At 35.3% G+C, this 9,097-nt stretch overlaps 1 non-coding gene across 1 annotated transcript; it reads left to right on the plus strand.

Moving 5' to 3' along the window:
• The first annotated feature begins 8,480 nt into the window (after nucleotides 1-8,480).
• Nucleotides 8,481-8,612, plus strand: LOC132435698 (small nucleolar RNA SNORA72). The gene has a single exon (XR_009521640.1). It is a non-coding gene; the product is annotated as a small nucleolar RNA SNORA72 (small nucleolar RNA).
• The last annotated feature ends 485 nt before the right edge of the window (nucleotides 8,613-9,097 follow it).

Consider the following 9,097-nt stretch of genomic DNA (forward strand, 5'->3'; position numbering starts at 1 on the left):
TTAGAGAATAATCCATTTACTTGCCTTTTTTCAGTTTCTAAAGCTCACTTGCATTCCATAGATCATCGTCCCATCCTCATATTACTCCATCCTCTTGCTTCCATAATCACATCTATTACTACTCTGATTCTCATCTAATAGAGACTCTTTTAATTATATTGGGCTCACCCAGTTAATCCAGGATAATTCCCCATCTCGAGATTCTTAATCATATCTTTAAGGTCCATTTTATTATGTAAGGTAATACATTCACAGTTTCTGGATGAAGACAAGGAAACTTCGGGTGACCATTATTCAGTCTACTCCATCTGTCCCTCAAAGATTCATGTCTATCACATCTCTAGAGTCTTATCACATTGTAGCAGCAATTCCAAATCAAAAATCCCATTTTAATATCATCTCAAAAGACCCAAATCTCATCATCTAAATAATCTAAATCAGGTATAAAGGAGACTCATCCTGGAGCAAAATTCCTCTCTATCTTTGAACCTATGAAACTAGAAAATAAATGATCAATACTAAAAATTAAAATGTTTTAACTGACATTGGATATGAGTTTTAGACATTCCTATTCAAAAGGGAGAAAATGGAAGGAAAAGGGAGTCATCAGTTCTAAGTAATTTAAAAAATTCAACAGGGAAAACTCCATTTTGTTTCAAGGCTTGGGAAAAAATTCTCTTTGACTCAAGGCACCACTTTCTGGGCCCAAAGTTTTGCTCTCTTTGGCTCTGCCCTCTGGGCACTCCTTCCTTTTTTATGAAGACATAGAGAATACGTGTTTTCAGTTGAGTAGTTTTATTAGCCTGCTTCCCACCTGTTGAATTTTGGGAGTAAACAACCTTCTCTCATGTCCTTCTATCTCTGACCCTTTCTGCCCAAGCTTCAGTGTTTCTGCTGATATAACATTATCAGAACTTTGTGGGTCTTCTGTGTGTGTTATGGTTGACTCCATTAGTCAAAAGTCTCTTCAATGGTCTTTCTTAAATAATTCCATTTCTATTTTCTACTTATGCTAAATTGATCAAGGGAACCCATGCGTTGTGAGCTAAATCTCTTGAAAGAGCCCTCTGTATGACTGAATACCGTGAATTTTTGTTCCTTCTGAAGCATTAGCAAAAGGTTATCTGGCTACAGCTTTGGCTTTCTCTCCAGAGCCCACTTTCCAGATGATAAAACTCCTAATTTCAGTGTCTTTTGCTATGTAGATAGGCTGAGAATTCCACAAATTATCAAGTTCTGGTTCTTTTTTGCTTAACAGTTTATTCTTCAATTTATCTTTTTTATCTTTGCATTTTATGATAAACCACAAGAAGAAAATTGGACCACACTTTTAACACTTAAAAAGAAATTTCCTAAATTAAATATTCAATTTCATTGCTTACAAGTTTTGTTTTCAATGTAAGAAAGAATACAATTCAGCCAAATATTCTGCCACTATGTTCTAGGAATCACCTTTCCTCAAGTCTCCAGTAGCATGTTATGCCTTTCTTTCTGAGTCCTCACAAGCAGCACCTTAAGTTCCATCCACAGTCTGTTTATGATGATGTAGATACTCTCAAAGATAATGCAGTTTTTCTCCACTATGCTCCTCACTTTTTTACTAGTTACTACCTATTACCTGATTCCAAAGCCACTTCCACGTTTTTAGGTATTTGTTACAGCACCATTCTATTTTCAAGTTTCACAATCTCTGTTAGTTTCCTGTTGCTGCTATAACAAATAACCATAAACTTATTTACTTATAACAACACAAATTTAATACCTTACACTTGTGGAGGTCAGAAGTCCAAAATTAGTTGCTTGACTAAGGTCAAAGTGTCAGCAGGGCTGATTCCATGGGAGACTCTGAGGGAGAACTATTTCCTCGCCTTTTATACCTTCTAGAGTCTACTTATATTCTTTAGTTCCTCTCCATCATATTACTCCAATAGCTTGCTTTCATCATCACATCTCCTAGTCTGCCCTGATCCTTCTGCCTCTCTTATGGGGACTCATAATTACATTGGGCTCATCCAGATAATCCAGGATTAGCTCATTTCAAAATCCTCACTATAGTTACATCTGCAAAGTCCCTTTTATCATGGAGGTAATATATTCACAGGTTTCATAGATTAAGACATGAATATTTGAGTAAACCAGTATTCATCCTACAACAGGCAATATAGTTTTCTTACCCTTTCAGGCTTCTAGAGGCTGATTTTATTGCTTGGCTCATAGATCTCTTTCTTAATTTTCAAAGCCAGCAACGGCCAGTTAAATCGTTCCTACTTTGCGTCACTCTGATACTAACCCCATCATTACAGTTCCTTCTTTGAGTCTAACTGACTTTTCTATCTTCATCTTCTACATTTAAAGACGACCATCGTGATTACATTGGACCCACCCAGATAAACTACGATACTATTCATAATTTAAGATCAGATAACTAACAGTCTTAATTCCATCAGCAACCTTAATTCTGCTTTGTTACATAACATATTTATAGGTTCCTAGGATTAGTATGCACACATCTTTGGGGCATTATTCTGCCCATCCATTGTTTATTAAACTTTAAACTCTTAGGTAGGTAATGAAATACAATTTCATTTTACATATTAGGAAGGTCAGATTTTGATCATTTATTCACATAATATATACATTATGTACCACACGCTATTGATGTAGAACTAAAATACAAATTGCAATTTGGGAAGACTAGAAATTGAGATATTAGCAATGCATTATGGCTGTACCTCAGCACAAAGCCGTATAACTGGTGCTTCATGTTTACTCTAGAAAGTAAATCCTTGGGTTCTTGAGATCTTCATACTCTGCTGATGGGAGTGCACACCAGTGTAGTTATTGCTGAAACTAATTTGGTGGTACCTGAAAAAATTTAGTATCGGTATGTTCTATGATAATAGAATTTCTGTTTTGAGGACACAAGCCAAATAAATTTTTACTTTAATCCATAAAAACACATATAAAGATGTTCTTGCAGTACTATTTGCATCTGGGAGCTGGAAGCAGTCCAGGTTAGTGCTCATCAGTGTGAGAGTGCACAGAAACAAATGAAATATATAAAAAAGGCTAATATGGGAAAAAATGTGATGAAATTAAGAGCAATGGTCTTCTAGATGTAAGCAGTAAAAACAAACTAACATGGGAAAACTTATTATCATAATTATCACTTACATAAATATAAAAATACAATCAAAACAATATAGATTTTACAGGAACACATAAAAAGGATACACACCAAACACTTGTAGCATGATTATCTATTGAATAATTTGCATAATCATCATATCCTTCAGCATCTGAGGTACCCACCTACCCCCCTGCAAAAAAAAAAAAACAAAAAACAAAAAACAGAAGAGTGAAGAAAAAAAAGGGAATGAGAAAAAAGGAAGAAGATAAAGGAGAAATATAGAAAGAATTCTTGAATAGAATAGATTTGAGGATCGTGGCAAATGAAAACAATTCCAGGCAAAGATAAGTGGATTACCAAAGATAGATTTAGAATAAGGGTCTGCAAACTTTTTCTGTTCAAGTCTAGATAATAAATATTTTAGGCTTTGTGGGCTATATGTTCTTCATTATAAGTATCATGTAGTGTGAAAGTAGCATAATTATTATATGAGCATGACTGAGTCCTGATAAAACTTTATTTATGAGAACTGGGATTTCAATTTTACATAATTTTCATATGTCATGAAATGTTATTCTTCCTTTGGTTTGTTTGAAACTATTTGAACTATGTAAACTATTTGATAAATGTAAACATCATAGCATGTGGACCTTACCAAAACAGAAGTTGGGCCTGACCCCTGGTGTAGAAGCAAAACAGTACTAGGTGCAACAGATGCTGAACATCAACTACATGTTGAGTAAAAGTGTTTACTCACTAATTGTCAATACGGTTATTTAAATTATCCTGAGGATTTTAAATGAAAATAATTCTTGTGGATAACTTTGGATCATTATGCTCATTACAACCAAAAATATCTGCTAATATATGCAAATTAGTAAATTGCAACTTTCTAGTACTCTTTCCTATGTTGGTTCTAAAAATTAAGCAATGCTATTGTTTTGATAATAAACCTCAGGGTATAGACATCTTTTGTTCTCTCAAATGTGTTTGCATACCACAAATTTTTTCTCTACCTTTAGGAACCTGGCTTGGAAATATATTATAAATCATGTGCCAATAACAACAAAATAACAAAAACACATTTTAGACTAAAAATATGCTTTAATTGTTTAACAAAGCTGAAAGAGACTGTTAACATTGATGGGATGGGCCTTGGGATTTTCCATGTCCCCTTGGATAAACATGTATTTGAGACAACAGTGATGGTTGCTCATAAGGGTTAGACATTAAAGTCCCTCCGAAATTCTACTAATCCCTATGCCTATACCCTCATCCAGACTAATCATATTAGATCATCTAGGAGCAGGACTCATTTTTAGAAGCTTTTCAGGTAAGTCTAATCTGCAGGCTTTTTTAGTACCTCCTTGGCTAGTTTCCAAACTACCAAGTAGAAAAATGTATCCATAGACCACAGCCTAAGGAGACTGGAGACAAATAATGGGCACATCCCAGCATGTGCACAGACTGACAATTTTGGCATTCCAGCAACAGTCTAAGGGATGGAAATGCTGCCATTAAGCCTATGGAGGAGTTTCTCTTTTTAATTGAAGAGAAGTAAGTCATTATACATTTCATATCTGTGATATGGCAGGGTACCTTCTGCTTCTTTCCAGGCCCTGCTTTTTTAAATTAGAACTTCTCACAGCCTTAACTAGCTGCTGATACATGAGGCTGTGCACTTCCTGTCACATCTGGGCCCTGGGCTGAAATAGACCACATTAAGCATTCATGACAGACTCCATTTTTGTGATAGACAATAGTCTAAAACTCACTGAAAACCATTAATTCCACAATTCCAACTAAAAGACAATGGTTTGCATATACAAATACTTGAAGAATATACTATACATTCATCCATTTGGGTTTGTGGCCTCCTTGAGGTTCCATAGACAAATTTCAGAACTTTCTGAACTCATGGAAATTGTACTTAAAAACACCTGATTTTATATACATATACATATATATATATGTATGGTCAGGCCAGTCAAGATGGCTGTTTTCTTGCTCTTTGTACATCCCCTGCCTGACCAGTGCCTGCTTCACCTACACCCTACTCACTTGCCTGACCTTCCTGTGTACTTACTTGCCCCAGGCACCAGCTACTGACAGTTCTTATCTAAGGGGCTGTGAGGGGGTGCCCTCTACTGGTTTCCCTGGTAATTAATGAGCCCACCTAATGTCAATTTCCCTGTAACTGGTAATCTCCCCTCCCCCCACCACACCAGCAAAGACTGCCACCTGCCATCCACTGTACAAGGAGGGGTGTCGCTCCAGGACCTTGCTTCAGATGTGTAAGCTCTCCCATCCATTAAATCATTATTGTCACTGTTGCTGACTCTGGGCTCTTTCACTGATCTTGAAGTTGGGCACGCACAGGCCTTATAGGCCTGTGGCGTGCAGCCCAATAGCATATATATATTACACATATATATGTGTGTGTGTGATGATATACGTCATATATATATCCATCTTTATTTCTATATATCTATGTAATTATGTATCTATCTATATATGTAGAGAAAGAGAGAGAGAGAGAGGGTCTAAAGTTTTTGTTAAATTCTAAAATGTCCTAAATGCCCTACTACCCATGTCTCCTATCTCTACCCCCGCCACATATCCCCCCACCAAAAAAAAACAACAAAAAACAATAAAGTAAGAAAAAAGAAGGCGGATTGCTATTTGAGATACTCTTAATTCTAAAGTATGGATTGAGTTAAACCATGAGAAAATTGTACCAGGACCACATAATTCTGGTTCCATGTATAATTGCTTAAACTGATTTTTCTTTGACCTGATGCCATAGAGAAGCAGCTCTATGATTTTTTTTTTTTTTTACCTTGTTTACTGATGATGACTTTCACTCAATTAAGTCATCTATATTCTTATTGGAATCCTTATGGAAATTTTCTCTTTGTTCTGAGTGTTAGGAATTTTGCTATGTCTTATTCCTCCTGAAGATGTGACTTGTTTAGTCTTTTAGGATATTGTAAAGTTTACAAGTGATCATTTTTCCTTTAGTTTCAATATCCAGAGAGGACTCCCTGCAAAGAACAGAGTTCATCTCTAAATATAAAACAGGAGAATAAGATCAGAGTTGACACATGAGAGAGACTGATGAGTCATCTTAGTATTCAGTAATCATGTTTGAAGTTCCTTCTGCTCATGACTATGCGAGCTGGAACTCCCTGCTGAATGATAGAATTGGTTCTAGGCCTCCTAGATTAGCTAATTTTACCTATAACATTAGATTATTCTAATTATTATTATTATTATTTTCTTAACATTTCAAATCTTGTAATGAAAAAAAGAAATTCATTAAATAGCAAGCTGTTCATAGATGAGACAAAAAATAAAACACAATTTTAAAGCTTCCAATTGTTTTCCTCACTAATCTCTTTAGACTTCAGTATTTGGAGAACAGCCTGTCTTTCTTTTCCTTACTTAAAAAAATCCTAATTGTATCTAAACATGAAATAATAATAATTAGTTTAAAATTTCAGTGTGAAATTATTATAGTCCTATATTTGTAGATGGTTTTGTTGAGCATATATACACTATATGCAATATTTAGTTACATGTTTGTACACTAAAGAGTTTAATTTCATTATCGTTTCAACACAGATAATTTCAGTGACCATTTTAACACTGTAAAGATCTGATTGACACCATGTATTCAATTTATGTACAATCATATTTAAAAAGAGAAAAAAGAGGGGAATTCATTTGATGACTCTCTTGAATGCTTTCCTCTCAAGGATTATGCTATTGTTGGGAATAAGATCTTGTTAAATGCAAAATAAACTTTTTTTTTTTTTTTTGCGTAAGGTACTGTTAGCTCTAGAAAAGATCACCATCCAGAAATCCTGACTAAACACAGCTGGGCTGTTGAGGAAACAGTTAGTGAGAGTGATTCCTGAAGATAAACTTGACCTGAAGAGAAAAAATTCTCAGCTTTCAGCTTTCAATATTTGAAGTGTGCTTTAATGATCAAAATGCCTTCAGGGATTGCCTTTAATTTTCTTTTAGGGGTAGAAGAAACACATCTTCACTGAGTCATAGGCATGGGAAATCTGTGCATTTTGGAAAAAATTTCAAAGTCTGAGATTACCTTTTAAGGTAATTACAAAAATTTACAATAATCTCTGTAGACTTCCTTCCCTGAAGTTGTTACAAGGAATGGGGTTCGGTATTTTACACAACTTTATTTCATTTACTCCTCAAAACTCTACAATGTAGCCTTTTTTATAATTAAAAAATTAATAAGTAAATTAAAAACAAAATTAATTTTATTTTTCAGCAGTTTTAGATTAATAGGAAAATTTCACAGCAAGTGCAGAGTTCCCATAGATCTCCTCTCTACCCTACCCCCAAAGTTCTTCCTTTGGGAACAACTTGTATGAGTGTGGTACATTTCTTACGTCTTGGCAATGACACTTCTATCAACTCAAGTCCATAGTTTACATCAAGGTTAACATTTTGTTTTGTACATTCTATGGGTTTTGACACATGCATAATGCCATTTATCCACCATTATAGTATGATACAAAATAATTTTCCCACTCTAAAAATGTTCTATGTTCTGCCTAGTTTGTCTCTCTACCCATCTCCTCAAGCCCCAGGCAACCTCTGATCTTTCTATTTTCTCTGTAGTTTTGCATTTTTCAATATATCATATAATGGGGATCATACAGTATGTAGCATTTTCAGATTGGCTTCTTCTACTTAACAATAAGCAGTTTAACTTCCTTGTTGTTTATTTATGGCTTGATAGCTCATTTCTTTTTATCACAGAATAATATTTCATTAAAAGGATGTACCAAAATTAGTTTCTCCATCCACTTACTAAAGGGCATTTTTTTTTTTTTTTCGGTACGCAGGCCTCTCACTGTTGTGGCCTCTCCTGCTGCGGAGCACAGGCTCCGGACGCGCAGGCTCAGCGGCCATGGCTCACGGGCCCAGCTACTCCACGGCATGTGTGATCCTCCCGGACCGGGGCACGAACCTGCGTCCCTGCATCGGCAGGCAGACTCTCAACCACTGCGCCACCAGGGAAGCCCTGAAGGGCATTTTAATTGCTTCCAATCTTTGGCAATTATGAATAAAGTTAAGCTAAACATTCATTTGTAGAAATCTATGTGAACAGAAGTTTTTAATTCAGAGTGTGATTTTGCATTTGCCCTAGTAATGAATGAGACTTCCTGTTGCTCCACATCTTAGTCAGCCTTTGGTTTTGTTAGTGTTTTGGATTTTAGCCATTCCAATTATGTGTGCAGTGATATCACATGATTGTTGGTGTAGCTTTTTTAACTATTGAAGTGGTTAAAATAAGGGTTTTAAAGTAGTCAGCCTGTGAGTATTCTCACTATTCTGATTTTGTAATAATCAGGGCAGGCTAAACATTTGCAATATGAAGACCATGCATATGTCCCCAGACCTAGTTCCTTCCCTAGGTCTAGTTCTGTAAATGCTGATGATAACCAAGTTTGACATATATGATGCATCTTATGTAGGAGATGTCTGTGATCGTAAGTATCTGATCAACCTTAAGAAATAACAACACAGCTAGTGTAATAACTTTTGTATATAACCATTGCTAATTTGATGATTACCAGTTGCCAATAAATGGATTGTAAAATTATCTTTTTTATTTTCTAGAAAAAAAAAAAGGAGCCAGAGGTCCTAATATTTCATTTTGTCTCTGATACTTCCTAGTTGTGTGATCTTAGGTGAGTTCACTAAAAGCATTGTGACTCAGTTTCCTTTTCTGTAAAATAGGGTTAATAATAGTAACTACTTTATAGGGTTGCTGAAAGAAAGAATGAACTGATACAGTTAAAATACTAGAATAGTGCCTGGCGTGTCATAAGTCTCCATGAATGGTAGCATATTATTAGCATGCTGAAGCTAATTTTTGAAATTAGAAAAAAATGTTATGTATCTTGCTCAAATTTACCGGTTTAGAAA

Source organism: Delphinus delphis, chromosome 12 (genome assembly GCF_949987515.2).
Source record: "Delphinus delphis chromosome 12, mDelDel1.2, whole genome shotgun sequence".
Taxonomy (NCBI): domain Eukaryota; kingdom Metazoa; phylum Chordata; class Mammalia; order Artiodactyla; family Delphinidae; genus Delphinus; species Delphinus delphis.